We start from the raw sequence: 16,095 nt of genomic DNA, 5'->3' as shown, positions 1-16,095 counted from the left end.
ACAAGCTGGAATCAAGATTGCCGGGAGAAATATCAATAACCTCAGATACGCAGATGACACCACCCTTATGACAGAAAGCAAAGAAGAACAAAAGAGCCTCTTGATGAAGGTGAAAGAGGAGAGTGAAAAAGCTGGATTAAAACTCAACATTCAAAAAATAAAGATCATGGCATCTGGTCCCATCACTTAATGGCAAATAGATGGGGAAACAATGGAGACAGTGACAGAATTTATTTTCTTGGGCTCCAAAATCAATGCAGATGGTGGCTGCAGCCTTGAAATTAAAAGACACTTGCTCCTTGGAAGAAAAGTTATGACAAACCTAGATAGCATATTAAAAAGCAGAGACATTACTTAGCTGACAAAGGTCCATCTAGTCAAAGCTATGGTTTTTCCAGTAGTTATGTATGGATGTGAGAGTTGGACTATAAAGAAACCCGAGCGCCGAAGAATTGATGCTTTTGAACTGTGGTGTTGGAAAAGAGTCTTGAGAATCCCTTGGACTGCAAGGAGATCCAACCAGTCCATCCTAAAGGAAATCAGTCCTGGGTGTTCATTGGAAGGACTGATGCTGAAGCTGAAACTCCAATACTTTGGTCACCTGATGCGAAGAGCTGACTCATTAGAAAAGACCCTGATCCTGGGAAAGATTGAAGGCAGGAGGAGAAGGGGATGACAGAGGATGAGATGGTTGGATGGCATCACTGACTCAATGGACATGAGTTTGAACAATCTTTGGGAGATGGTGATGGACAGGGAAGTCTGGTGTGCTGCTGTCCAAGGGGTTGCAAAGAGTCGGACACGACTGAGCGACTGAACAACATATGTTACAAAGATGGGGAGAGGTCCTCATCTCCCATGGGTGTCATCCCATCCTGGGGCCCATGCAGCAGCTCCTGGGGCTTTGATTCTGGGCTGAGCATCCCTACACCCTTGCCTTCCTCTCGCCAGGTGCCAGGAGGCCCTCCTGACTCACTGGCCTCACACATGAGCCGTGAGCCTCACGTGGACTTGGAAGCAGGGGTGGGTGACTGTCACCCTGGCCATGTCCATACAGATGTGTGATGAAATTCCCCTCTAGGAATTTCCTCCTTGCCTTAGGGAAAGGGAAGACCAACTACAAAAGGGTTAAACACTTTATTTCGATGGCTGTGCTTGTTCTGGAGAATTAATGGAGGATAAGCTAAAAGTTCATTTATAAGAGTATTAAAGGATAATTATGATGGAGTAAGTGCAGAGAGTCAAAGGACATTATGCTGAACAGACTGAGAACACAGAGCTGGGGAAAATAGGCTAAAATACACTCAGTAATGTAGTACTAACGTTTCCCCGCAAATTCCAATCTCTGTGAAAATCTATCTTCTCTTTCTCCCTTCTTTTCTATTTTAATTAAAAGTATAGTAATTGAACCCCTGTTTAGGTCATCTATGAAATTATTATTATAAATTCATCTCAGGAACTAACAGTTTGAGGCAGATCCAACTAGGTGACCTTTTAATAGCAACAAAATTAAAAAAGAAACAGACTTTGTGTAAAATCTGCTTCAATCAGATTAGATGAAAAGTGGGTAAAGCTGATTACAATCCCACTAAAGGCAGTATTTGGGCAGTATTTGTTCTAAAACAATAGTATTAGTTCTTCTTTAACAAGTATTATCTGAAAAAAAGTCAGTAATTAATGGGCACTCAATATGAACTCACAATGAATTAATGGCAAATCGAGATGACCTCCCTGTAGATGATGCCACGGGCCACGCCTGACCCGCGTCAGAGGATGGCGCCCAAGCTCCTCAGGCTTTGTGTTGAGTGAGTGAGTGAGTGAAAGTCGCTCAGTCGTGTCCAACTCTGCGACCCCACGGACTATATAGTCCATGGAATTCTCCAGGCCAGAATACTGGAGTGGGTAGCCATTCCCTTCTCTAGGGAAGGGATTGAACCTGGGATTCAACCTAGGGATTGAACCCTGGTCTGCTGCATTGCAGGCAGATTCCTTACCAGCTGAGCCACTAGGGTGGCCTTTTAAAAACATAGTAAGTTTGCTGCAGTATAATTCATGCACATAAAGTTCACCCACTAAGTGTATAGAGCAGGGTTCTCAGGGACTAGATGCCAGGTATTCCGAGCTTCTCAGCAGACACGACAGCAAAAATGGTGGGCGCTTTGCTGTGGCTTTAGCTGTGGAGTGTGGGTATCCACTTGGGAGGTGGGGGCCACAATGATTTAAACAGGATGATCTGCCCCTTCACCAGAGACAGCTCTCAGGTCCTCTGCTGTTTCCAGGGATGTTTTGTTTGACCCAAAGATTATATTAAAACAAAACTTTGAGCTACATTAAAAAATAGGAATTTTTTAATGACAAAAATCAGGATTTCTGCTGTTTACTGCAATCAGAAGATCTACAGACTCCAGGCCCTTGTTCCCACAGGGCTGTGATGACCTGGATTTAAGTCACGATCATGGGTTTCATGTGGTGTCTGTGCTTTTGAACTTGCAATCATCACTTCACACGTTTAGATTTAAAATCCTTTGAAGTTCAGCCTGGTCTTATCCATGTTATTGCTTAGATGTCTCATTTAATGTGGTTTAATGTTAATGTGGTTTTTAGTTGATTTAGCTAATTTTCATTTTCTTCTCTGCTTACTCTGTTCTGGCTTTCTGGAACTCCCATTATTGGATAGGGAACTTCCTTGTTAGATCCTCTAATTTTCCTGTCTCCTATTTCTACCTTCTTTTGCTGTATATGTTGGAGGAAGATTTCCTCATTTTTCTCTTCCCAACACTTATATAGAGTTTTAAATTTCTGCTACCACATTTTCAAATGTCAAGAGCTCCTTTTTATTTTCTGTTCCTTTCGATAGCATCTTGTTCTTGTTTCATGAATGCATTCTTCCCTCTCATCACCTGCAGGGGGAAAACTCCTAAACACTGAATTTCATTACACACCTGTATGGATGCTGCACCCTTGTCAAAGATCATTTAACCATACATGCAATGGTTTATTACTGGGTTCTCCAGTTGTCTACATGTCTGTCTTCATGCACAACCACATTGTTTTGATTACTGTATCTTTGTAGCAAGTTTTGAAATTGAGAAGTGTGAGTCCTCCAGATTTGTTCTTTTTCAAGATTGTTTTGTACAGGGCTCTTGAGATTTCATATGAATTTTAGAATTTCTATTTCTACCATAAATATCTTTGACCTATTGATAAGTACTGCATTGAATCTGTAGATAACTTTTGATAGTATGAACATTTTAACAATGTTAATTCTTCCAATCCATGAAAACAGCATGTCTTTTCATTAAAAAAAATGTTTTATTTATTTATTTGGCTGAGCTAGGTCTTAGTTGCTGCATGCAGGACCTTCATTTGTGGCATGAGAACTCTTAGTTGTCACATGTGGGATCTAGTTCCCCTACCAGGGATGGAACCTGAGCCCCCCTGCATTGAGAGCACAGAGTCTTTACACTGGATTATCAAGGAAGTCCCAGGATGTCTTTTCATTTATTGGTATCTTCTTTGATGTCTTTCATCAATGGTTTGTAATTTCAGCATTCAAGTCTTTGGTTAGGTTTATTCCTAAGTATTTTATTGTCTTTGATGCTGTTATAAATGGAATTTTTTTATTCAACTTCCTTTTCAGATGTTCATTTCTAGTGTGATTGATTTTTGTGTGTTGATTTTGTGTCCTGCTAACAGATTTGTGTGTGTGTGTGTGATCTTGAGTGTTTTCTACATATAAGATTATGTCATCTGTGAACTAGCTCTCTCTCTCTTTTTTTAATAAGTTTATTTATTTGTGTCGGTTTTAATTGCAGCAAGCGGGATCTTCAGTTGTGGTGTGTGGGATTTAGTTCCCTGACCAGGGTTTGAACCTGGCCCCCCTGCATTAGAAGCTGAGACTAGACTGCAGGGAAGTCCCCAGCTCTCATTTTTGAAAAATAATATTAGTTGTACATGCTGCTAGCTGATAGTTACTTTCTCTCAGTTTTTGAAAATATCCTGCTATATTCAGGCTTCCATTGTTGCTTTAGATGCAGAGACAAATTCTTCTCTCCTCAGACATGTTCTCAGGGGCTTTGTCCAAAAATCCTCTCCATGTTTTCTGCCCTTTCTTTCCAGAATTCTCATCACCCATATGTTGTATCCCTGAAGTGATTCACTAATTTCACTAATTTTCTCACCTTTTTTCTTTTGTTGTTTATTCTCTTGCTCCTCTCCACTTGTTTTCTGAGCACCATCTTCAACCTTATCTTACAGTCTCACTACTGAATTCTTCCTTTTTTTTTTCTTTCCTGAATTCTTCTTAACTGGTTGTTTTGTTTTTAACTTCTGGAAGTCATTTTTACTTTCTAACTGTTCCTTTTTAAAAAGCCTGTCTGTTCTGGTTTCATAGACACAACATCTCTCATCTCTTTGAGGATATTAACTATAGTTCTTTTTTTGGTTATTTTATTTTTAGTAAAAACTTATTATTTTGTATTGGAGTTAAGCTGATTAACAAACAATGTTGTGATAGTTTCTGGTGAACAGTGAAGGGACTTGGTCACACACATACATGTATCCTTTCTCTCCCCAACTCCCGTCCCATCCAGGCTGCCACATAACGTTGAACAGATTAACTATAGTTCTTTTACATCTATCCATTCTGTACTTTCTATGTCCACTGTATATCCCTAGTTTTTGATGATTTGTTTTGGTCTTTGTCTCCAACATTAAGGATTTTCTTTAGCTACCCTTTCCTATGGAGAATGAGTAACTAAAATGAGATGGAGTTCTGTGTGTGAGTGTGGTGGTGGGTTTCCCTGCAGGTACTCAGACATCAAGCTGGTGCCCTGGGGTGGCCTAGAGGTGGTGGGAGGAGGCACCTCAGGGTTTTTTCTCACTGTTGCTGCTTCCTGTCTGGTGCCTTAGCCCTGCTTGCCACTGTGCTCCATGTCTGTACCTCTGGAGACTTTCTGGGTCAACTTGTCCAGAAAAAAGCCCCAGCTTCTGGAGGGCAGGGAAGAGTGGCCCATGGTGCAAGGGGCTGGCTCCCGGAAGTCACCTGGTCCCTCCTGCTGACTTCTCCACTTTCAGCGGCAGGCTTCATCCCGCCCACCCTGGGACTTGTCTCCAATCCTGGAAGCTTCTGGGTCTACATCCTCACCAACATTTGTTGTCTTTTGTGATAAGAGCCACCCTAACAGGTAGGAGGTGATAGCTCGTGGTGCTTTTGACTTGCACTTCCCTCACATGTCAGTGATGCTGAGCATCTTTTCTTCTGTTAAATTACTTCCTTAGGATAACTTCCCAGGAGAGGACTAGCCACCATCTTCATGAGCTTTGTCCTCTATTCTTCTTCTGGCCTGTAGCCACGCTTGTCTGAGGATGTGTCTACACCAACTTTTATTTTCAATTGGCTGCAACAGTGCTGTTTTGTCCCCAAGTGTCCTCTGTGCTCAGCATGGTATCCCGGGACTGGGCCGAGGATGGGGCAAGGAAGAGCATGTGGGCTCATCTCTGGGGAAGGCCAGAACCTTGCAGGGAAAGGTGGGTTTTTTTGACAAGTGGTAACACTGGCCGCAGGAAGATGGGGACAGGTTGTGGACCAGGGGAGGGGCCTCTGTACGACGTTTGGTCGTTGGACATTAATGGGGACATCTGTCGCTGTGCTCACTGGGGAGGGCCGCTTGCAGCCCTTGTGACAATATGCTCTGAGCCTCATAATCACTTGAAAAATTTCACGTTTGCAGAAGGTTCTTCTAGCGTTTGTTGAAAATCCCTCTATTTTATTACAGAAATCCTGGCAAATCCTTCAGCAAGGGGGGGACTTTCTATTAACACACAGCTGTTAAGTGAAAATTAGAACAAACAGGAGAGAAACCAAGCCAGACCTCAGATAATCACACACTGGCCTTTAGAGCTTTGAGCGGTGCTCTTCTGAAGGGAAGACAAGACAGAGACCGCAGTGTTGACGGTGTGATGAGTCCCAGAGGCCTCTGGATGGCCCTGGGTCCACACTTTCCTCTCCCGCCTCTGTCTTCCCTTCCCGTCTCCTGCTTCCTCTTTTCCTCCCCAAAGAGAGATTTTTGTCCCATACTTGCCCTTGGTCAGCACTGGGGACCCTGTGGGAACGACCTACCCCCAAGCTCAGTCTCCCTCCCCTCCTGTGAGATGCTGTCCACCCGGAGGCAGGAGAACATTTCAAACACAGGAAGCAGGTCATGCTTCTCTTTGCCTTTCGGAACTTTTTTCTTGGTTAACGTGTTGTAAACAGATATATTTTCTCCTTGCCACAGCAACTCTTTCCCATGGTTCGTCTTTTTTTAAAGATAACTTTATGGAGGTAAAATTGAAGAGCAGTAAGATCTATCCTTTTACTTGATGCTCTCTGGCGACCTAGATGGGAAGGAAATTTTAAAAAAGAGGGGTATGGCTGATTCACTTTGCTATACAGTAGAAACTAATACAATGTTGAACAGCAGCTAACTATACTCCAATAAAATTTTTTTAAAAAGAGCCACCTGTTTTAGCATATAATCCATGAGTTCTAGTCACCGACCCTCAAAAGCCTTGGAGATTGATTGTTAAGAGTCCCATGGCTCAGGAGGGTTTCCCAGAAGCAGAGCTGGAGGCAGGGCTTTGCTGAGGGAGGGGTCCCAGGAGGAAGGGATGAGGGGGTGGGATGAGGCAGGGAAGGGGCTGGGTGGTGCCACCGAGAGCCCTTCTGAGAGAGGGGCCACCCTGGAGGACCCTTTGGTCAGCCGGTGGCCAGTCCTGGGGAGGCTGGGACCCGGCCACTTCAGGGCAGGTGGCTCTGCCCCCTGGGTGGTTCTCCAAGGAGGTAGCCCCTGTGAGCTCACAGCCATCAACATTCATGGCAGCTGGGGAATGGCCACACCAGCCCAGAAGTCACCTGGGCAGGCAGCCTGCATCCAACTGAGAACCAGAACATTCAACACACACACAAGCCATCTTGGGAACACCGTGCAGGAGGGAGGGCGCCCGCCCTGCACTCCAGACCTTCCAGCCGTAAGGAAGCTTGCAGAGGGAGCGTGTGTGTCTTCTGCACATTTTGATGTCGGGGCAAAGTGGGGTGGGCATGGTTACCTTTACTTCTCACTGATCAACATTCTATCCACATGGAAAAAGAAGATCTATGTTAGAAATAAGTTCCTAGTTCATATATTTTAAAAACACTCATCTAAGACTTCCTTGGCAGTCCAGTGGTAAAGAATCCGCCTACCAGTGCAAGGGACATGGTTTTGATCCCTGGTCTGGGAAGACTCCAGATGCGGCAGGGCAGCTGGGCCCACGAGCCCCAACTACTGAAGCCCACGCGCCCTGGAGTCTGTGCACCACCAAAGAGAAGCTGCCTCAATGAGAAGGCTGGGCCCCACAACTAGAGTAGAGAAAGCCCATGGCAGCAATGGAAAACCCAGCACAGCCGAAAATAAATAAATCAATGAAAACAAAAACAAGACGTTCATTTAGGCTTTTAGGGGAAATAGTTTCATTGACTTTTACCAAAAGGTTGTTGGGTACTGAAAATCCATGAAATATAAAATATAGGCTTGGCCAAAAAGTTTGTTCAGGTTTTTTGTAAGATGTCATGGAAAAATCCAAATGAACCCATTCAGCCAACTCAGTGTAAATGAAAGCATATTTAACCTTGGGTACAAGTATCAGGCTCACCGCTCTGCCTTGCCACAGTGGGGCCTCCATGGAGGCACTTAGAGATGACTGCGGCCAGCGGTGCCTAAGCTAGGATTTCAGTGCTCGCCCCCAGCAGAAACAGCCTCTGAAAGCATCATTGGAGAACCAATTCCCTGAATTTGAGAAAACCGGCTTCATGTGAGTGGGATTAATTCCTCCCACTCAGACCGGAGGGGCTGTGCTAAATCCGTCATAAAAGTAACTATAGAGTCAATTCCTATGTGTGTTTATGTATGTGTGTATCTGCCTCCCCATCCATCTGTCATGTCTTTTATTTTTAAGCACTTTAAGGTCACATATAAAATGGAAATCGATGGACTGTGTTAGTTTTTATCCAGAACTGCCAGGAACGTTTCCCAAATGTACATTTTCCAACTTTACCTTGGTTTTACAATTTTGTGCCTGTAACAGACCTTTGTTCCTATAAAAGACAAGAGGGAAAGCTTTTCATCTTTAGCTTGGTGGGTTCCTTATGCAGGTAGGTTTCACATCGACCCCCCTCAAAGCTTTAGATGGTCCACAGGGCTGGCGGTGGCCTGGCATGGTCTGGGCAAGGAAGGGCCAGCTGTGCCCAGGGGTGGGGGCTGGAGGAAGAGAGCCTGTAGGGGTTCCCGTGTGTCCAGCTGCACCCCGTCCTTTGCCCCACCCCAGGTATCAGACTTGGCGTCACATTCCACAAGTCAGCAAACTTGCCTTGTGCATAAACTGACTCAAGTTGGTTCTGACACTTGTAACCAGAGAGTCTTGAAAATTTCACCTGAAGGAGAACATTTGAGTTCCATTTCCAGCCACAACTTGTAAACTGATTAAATGGAAAACATCTCCTAGAAAGAAAATAGAGCACACATCTTCTTAGCGTCATAACTTCTCTCTCAACATCTGGGGGAATTTCCAGGGACCAAAAATGAGGGTGAGAACCAGGGGTGTGAGGAAAGCTGGAAGCCAGCCCTGTGAGCCGTGCCAGCTTCAGTAATTAGACTTTCCTTCCCTCTTTATTTTTAAAAATTGAGGAGAAAGTACAGAGAATTCCCATGTACACCCCTTTCCCCCGCCCCTAGGTACCACCTATTACTAACAATTTGCATTTATTACAATTGATGAGCCAATGGTGGTACATCAAGTAAAGTCCATAGTTTCCATTGGGCTTCCCAGGTGGGACTAGTAGTAAAGAACCTGTCAACCAGTGCAGGAGACTTTTTTAAGAGATATAGTTTGATCCCTGGGTCGGGAAGATCCCCTGGGGAGGAAATGGCAATCCACTCCAGTCTTCTTGCCTGGGAAATCCCATGGACAGAGGGGCCTGGCTGGCTACCGTCCACGAGGTTGCAATGAGTCAGACACAACTGAAGCATCTTAGCATGCACACACATAGTTTACATTAGAGTTTGCTCTCTGTGTTGCATATTTTATAGATTTGACAAATGCATAATGTCACCCATACACCATTACAGCAAATTGGTTTTCCACCTGGAAAATCCTCTGCGCTCTACCTCACCATCCTTTCCCCCACCCTCTGGCAACCACTAATATTCTTATGTCTCCAGAGTTTTGCCTTTCCCAGAATGTCATAGAGTGGGGATCATGTCACTCTTGGACAGCGTGTTGCCTTTTCAGACTGGCTTCTTTCACTGACAAACAAGCATCTGAGTTTCCTCCATGTCTTCTTGTGGGCTGACAGCTCATTTCCTTTAAACACTGGATAGTGTTCTGTCTTCTGGACATGTGATTCTTTGTTTATATATTTACCAGTTGAAGAGCCACCTTGGTTGCTTCCAGTTTGGGGCTATTATGAAAAAAAGTGGCTATCATATTCATACATAGGTTTCTGTGAGAGTGTAAATTATCAACTCAGTTGGGGAAATACCAAAGAGCATAATTGCTGGATTGTGCTTTAAGACTATGTTTAGCTGTATCAGAAACCACCAAGCTGTCCTCCAAAGTGACTGCGCCAGGTTGCATCCCTAACGGGTGAACAAGGATTCCTGCTGTTCACCCACAACTGGGCAGCAACTGCTGTTGTCAGCATCCGGGATTCAGTCCCAGTGTGTAGGGGCATCTCATCGTTATATTAACCTGCAGTTCCCTAACAACATCTCATGTTAACCATCATTTTCATAGGATCATTTGCCACCAGTCTCTCTTCTGTGGTGAGGGGTCTGTGCAGATCTTTTGCCTGTTCCTAAATTGGGTCACTTGTTTCCTTTTTGTTGAGTATAGAGTGTTCTTTCTATAGTTTGGGTACAAGTCCTTCAAAGATACCCCTTTCGATCTGAGTGCCCCCTCCAAAAAAGAAAAAAAAAGATACATCTTTTGCAAATATTTTCTCTTAGTCTGCATCTTGTCTTCTCATTCTCTTAAGTGTCTTTCGTAGGACAGACATTCTTAGTTTTCATAAACTTCAACTTATTTTTCTCTCTCATTGATAGTGTTTTTGTTGGTGTTGTTTCTAAAAATTCATTGCCGAACACAAAGTCACCCAGGTTTTCTCCTAGATCATTTCCAGGAAGTTTTATAGTTTTGTGCTTTACATTTAAGTCTATGGTTCATCTTGAGGTAATTTTGGGGTCAGGTGTAAGGTCTGTGTCTCGACTTATTTATTTATTTATGTATTTGCCTACAAATGTCCAATTATTATTCCAGTATCATTTGTTGAAAAGACTATATGTTTTACAGGAGGGAGTGGAAAACCTCTGAACTCACCATCTCCCAAATGACAAGTATCTACAGAGCAAGAATCATAGAGAACAACTTACACACTAGCAGGATAGATCTTCTACAACTAAAGACGAAACGAAGGAACCACAACGAGATGGGTAGAAGAGGCAGACACACAGTCAGGACTCATTTTCCAAGCGGGCGACTCACAAACAGGAGGATAATCACAGTTGCCGAGGTTCTCCCCTAGGAGGGAGGGGTCTCAACCCCACATCAGGCTCCCCAGCCCCGGGGGGTCCTGCACTGGGAAGATTGGCCCCCAGAACTTCTGACTTTGCAGACCAGTGGGGCTTGTAAACAGGAGAAGTGGAGGGCTATAGGAAACAAAGCTTGTTGTTAAAGGGTACACACAAAATCATACCCACCTCAGGACCAAGTGTTAACGTCTTACACAACCATGGTATGTTTATTAAGATGAAGAAATTAACACTGGCACATTACTATTAATTAACCTCACCCTCTATTCAGACTTTTCCCAGTAGTGCTCTTTTTCTATTCTGGAACCCAAGCCAGAATACAACATTGAGGGGATTTTGTTTAATAGAAGGAAAGGACTTGAGTCCATATGAGGCAGCGTAAGGGTAAATAAAAGTGAATAAAGGGGGAAGAGGCGGTTTTCTCATGCTTCCCTTCTTAAAGTGTCTATTTGGGGGACACAGTGGCTTGGGTCATTTCTCAAACCTTTGGAAAGTAGATAAGACTCTCCAGGGACTAGAAAAACCTATTTTAAAATTCAGACATTTCTGTTGGGTCCCACTTGAAATTCGGAGTTGATGTAGCAGCATATCTTATGGTGTAACCATTTGTTTTTTTGGAGATAAGGAAGCTTTATTATCCTTTTCAGAGGAGGTCAGTTAGCTAAACAAATAGCTGTCTTGATTCCCCTGTGGACTTTGAGTCTCTATGCTGTATAAATTGTGTGGGATTTTATTCTGACTTCGTAGTCTCTTGCAAGCTACTTACACACTTGTGTTCTATTAGCTTGTCCCCCAGTGAATCAGTTATCTTTCTCTATGTTGGTTGGATTTTTACTTCCCTAACATGAGACAGCTAGAACCAGTTTCTCCCTTAGAAGCAGATACCCTTGAATAAAAATACAAGGGTATTGCTTGTGGCAACTCTATGCCCACAAGCTTGATAACACAGAGGAAATGGATCAATTTTTTGAAAGGCACAACCTGCCAAAATTTCTGTGAGAAGAAATAAACAACCTGAATTGGCCTGTACCTGTCAAATAATTAAGCGGGCAATCCATATCCTTCCCAAACAAAAAGGAGCAGGTCCAAATGGGTTCACTGTGAACATTTAAAGAGGAATGGACACTAATTCTCTTCCATCTCTTTCAGAAGATAGAAGCAGAGGGAATACTCTTCCTAACTCATTCCCAGCATCACCGTACTAACATAATGGTGGAGTCATAGTCATAGTTCAGTCGCTCAGTCGTGTCCGTCTCTGCGATCCCATGGACTGCAGCACGCCAGGCCTCCCTGTCTTATCACCAACTCCCAGAGTTTACTCAAACTCATGTCCATTGAGTCATCCAACCATCTCATCCTCTGTCATCCCCTTTTCCTCCCGCCTTCAATCTTTCCCAGCATCAGGGTCTTTTCAAATGAGTCAGTTCTTCACATCAGGTGGCCAAAGTATTGGAGTTTTAGCTTCAGCATCAGTCACTCTAATGAATATTCAGGGTTGATTTCCTTTGGGATGGACTGGTTGGATCTCCTTGCAGTCCAAGAGACTCTCAACAGTCTTCTCCAGCACCACAGTTCAAAAGCATCAATTCTTCGGCGCTCAGCTTTCTTTACAGTCCAACTCTCACATCCATACATGACTACTGGAAACACCATAGCTTTGACTAGACGGACCTTTATTGGCAAAGTAATGTCTCTGCTTTTTAATATGCTGTCTAGGTTTGTCATAGCTTTTCTTTCAAGGAATAAGCATCTTTTAATTTCGTGGCTGCAGTCACTATCTGCAGTGATTTTGGAGCCCCAAAAAATAGTCTCTCACTGTTTCCACTGTTTCCCCATCTATTTGCCATGAAGTGATGGAGGAGTAGTAATACTAAAAAGGATAAAATCTTATAATTTCTCTAAACAAATGAAATGCGGGGGACCTGGGGCCGAGAACTCACAGTGAGCACCCTGGAGGCAAGGAGTGGCCCTCTGATCGAGGGCCAGAGGACCAGGAGCAGAGAGCTCTGGAAGGGCTCTGTCGGTTGGGCAGCTGACAGCCTGGCCTGTAACCGCGCTTGAGGAACTCTGTGTCCCAGAGATCGCCGTTTCCTCTGAATAGACGCATCTCTGTTGCGCTGAGGAAGCGGTTCAGCTAACGCCGGTGCCGCGATGGAGGACTGTCTGGACTTCGAGTCGTGCCTTCTCCTTTCCCGCTCCCTCCTCCACTCTTAGTAAAGATGGCACGTCTGGGGCAGTGAGCGCGGTTCTGCACTCGGACCCGCTCCCTCAGCGCGCGGCCAGGCCCTGGAGGTCACCGCGTGCGCCCCCGCCGCCCTCGGCCTCTGCTGGCGGAGACCCCGCGCGAACCAAACACAGTACCGGGGAGGCGGCCCCGCGCACACATCCCCAAACCCCCGCTGGAAGCCGTGAGCCAAACAGCCTTGTACAGAGGCAGAAGGCAGGCGTCAAGCGCACAGCCCAGTCCTGTGAGCCGAGGGCCGGTGGCCCGGCTGGACCGCGGTTTTGAAGTGGGGCGGGGGGGGGCGGTCCTTCCGGCCCCTCCAGCCTTAGGGGTACTCGGGAGGAGCTCTCAGTCCACTTTCCTCAGACTCGGCCCTGGCAGTGGGGGAGGCGTGGGCGGAGGCGGAGGGGGAGGGGAGAGCACGGGAGGGGAGGAATACTTAAGGTTCCCCGGGGGGTGGGGGGCAGGCGGGAGGGCCCCCCACCTCAAGCTCTCATCCACCCTTGGCGGATTCATTTCCTCCGCAAATCTGGGCTGTGCGCTGAGTATCCGGCCCACAGGCGCCAGGAAGGCCCTGGTTTTGTGGAGTTTACCGGCTGAAACTCCGATACTTTGGCCACCTGATGCGAAGGAACTGACTGATTGGAAGAGATCCTGATGCTGGGAAAGACTGAAGGGCAGGAGGAGAAGGGGACGACAGAGGATGAGATGGTTGGATGGCATCACCGACTCAATGGACATGAGTGTGAGTAAACTCCGGGAGTTGGTGATGGGCAGGGAGGCCTGGCGTGCTGCAGTCCACGGGGTTGCAAAGAGTCAGACACGACTGAGCGATTGAACTGAAGTGAAGTGAACCGACTGTCCAGGAGTGGGTTCCCTCTCCCACAAAGCAGGCCCTGAGACAGGGACGGGGTGAACTAGTTCATCTGGAAGGTAAAACGAGTCAGTCCTGATGAGGGGCAGGACACAGAGAAGGCTCTGATACTGAGTGGGGTTTGTGGGTCCTCTCCTGATCAGGCCCTTGGGACAACTGTGCGGAGCCCATTTCAGCCCCCAGGGACAAGGATGCTGGGGTATTTGCCCACCAATTCCCAATCACCCTTGGAGGGTGGCTGCTGGGGGCTTACCTCCCCAGGCCCCCAGGCCTGGCTGCTGCACTCCTGGGGCCTGTGAACATCGTCAAGCAGAGGGGTGGGTTGATGGGAAAGACAGCAGACAGTGCCAGCTTGGGCATCTCATAAGGGGGCCAGGTAAAGCGCAGTAAACCAGCAGGCAAAGGAGTGATTACAGTTGTGGGGGGTGCCTTGTGGGGAGCAGGCAGGAGCGAGCGCAGTGGAGGAAGGAGGACCTCCTTCTGGTGGGAGACGCTGTGTCCAACAGGGAACTTGCAGCCCCACCTCCCTGGGAGAATCCTTCTCACCCTGGCCAAGAGTGACTACATGTGAGTCAGGATGGTGATTGTGTGTTCAATCACTGACAACGGGCTAACAAGATGCTATTTACTATTAGGTTTCTCAATTGCCAGTAGATGACCGAATGCTTGACACCGGAAAGTCACCCACAGCTCCCACCTGCCGTTAGTGACCTCTCCCCATAACCTTTTGGCTGACATGGCCAATGTCATGCCTCCCCCACCCCATGTCCAAGGAACACACCTGTTTCCATCTGCTGGTCCCTATCCCCCTGTGGAGGCCACGCAGATGTTTCTGGAGTCTCTGCTCAGGGATTCCTCGATCCGTGTTGGGTGCTGTGTTGTCTCCTGAGTTCTACTGACCTGGGATTCCTGAGGGAGCAGATGGGACTTGAAGAGTGTGGCCATGAGCTGTTTTGAGGGGCTGAAGTGAGGGAGGAGCTAAGGGGGTGGGGATGAAGAGGAAAGAGGACAGACATGGGAGGAGTCAGGGCAGAGAGAAGGGAAATACAGTTCTAGGGGGCCAAAGGGTTACCTGGGTCCCTACCTGGGCTTTCCCTGTTAACCTCAGGACCTAAAGAGAAGAGCTGGAGCATGGGCACCGGAGCCTCCTGCAGAAACCTGCCTGACTCTGTCAGCTTGGTTCCTGGGGGAGCAGCTCCCCTGGAAGGGGCGTGGCCCTCCATTGCCTAGTCCTGGGCCCTTGGGGAAGGGGAGGTGGGAGGTTAGTGGTTGACGAAATCACATGGTGGCCTTGGGGCTGTGGGATGCTTTACTCTCAGGACTCTTTCCAGGGTTCCCCCTAGTCCTTCAGTCCACACAACCCCAGCCCTCTCTGGGGTCACATGGCTTCACATAATGATTGGCAGGTGAGGAAGTTTCAGAAACCAGGAGAAAGAAGATGTTTACTTCACACCTGTCTTCGAAAGTAAACCAAAGGCAGCCATGAAGGATGGATTGAAGGTGTGTGTCCAGAAGGGACAAAAGCCTTTGAAAATGATGTCCTAAATGCATATTTGATGATACACAAAGCCGTGATCTATGTTAAGTAATAAGGCACATTATAAGTGAATTAACAGATGAGGGAAAAAAAAAAAAGAAATCCGCCTCGAGCCCATGGCAGCAGGCACTGACAGCACCTGGAGCAATGCAAGATTAAGGGCTTCACAGGACACTAAAGAGAAGGCCAATGCTAAAGCTCAGATAAGTGTAGGGAATCCCTGACATTGTCATGTTCCACATCGTGACTTAGCTGCTTCCAGTGTGACAGTCAGGTTTGGGTCCAGGCCTCTCTACTCCCCGCCAGCCTCATTACAGTTCTGCCCAGTTTTCTCAACCACAAAATGGGGATAATAATAGACCTCGCTTATTAGGGTTATCACCAGTATTAAATTAATTGACATGAGTCAAGCACTTAGCACAGCACCTGGCCCAGAAGAGGTTTTTCTAGCTGGAGGAAGGGAATCTGGGAAGGACTCAGCCAGAGGAACCCTTTGGCCAGGGCTTCCATGGCAGGGTCACAAGAGCTGTGGAATAAAGATGGATTTCTGGGGCAAGGGGAGGGGCACAGAGAAGGTGGGGGAGATGCCAGAGATGGAAGCCCAGTGCCCAAGACAGGGCTCTTGGATGCAAACCACATCCAGCCAATTCATGCTCCAGAGAAATTTACAGGATGGCATCACTGTTTTCTTTTTCTCCAGACTAATGGAAGGTTGGAGAAAAAGAGTAGGGCCATGGCAGGCCAGGCCAAATTATGCAGGGAACAGTGAGGGGGCACCAGGGAGTGCAGAGAAGTCACTGGGTACTCACCACTGCTGCTGCACAAAACCCAGAGTGGACTCTGAGCCCCTGGA

The sequence above is a fragment of the Cervus canadensis genome, chromosome 10 (assembly GCF_019320065.1).
Source record: "Cervus canadensis isolate Bull #8, Minnesota chromosome 10, ASM1932006v1, whole genome shotgun sequence".
Classification (NCBI taxonomy): Eukaryota; Metazoa; Chordata; class Mammalia; order Artiodactyla; family Cervidae; genus Cervus; species Cervus canadensis.
Note: the sequence above shows the minus strand (reverse complement) of the source record.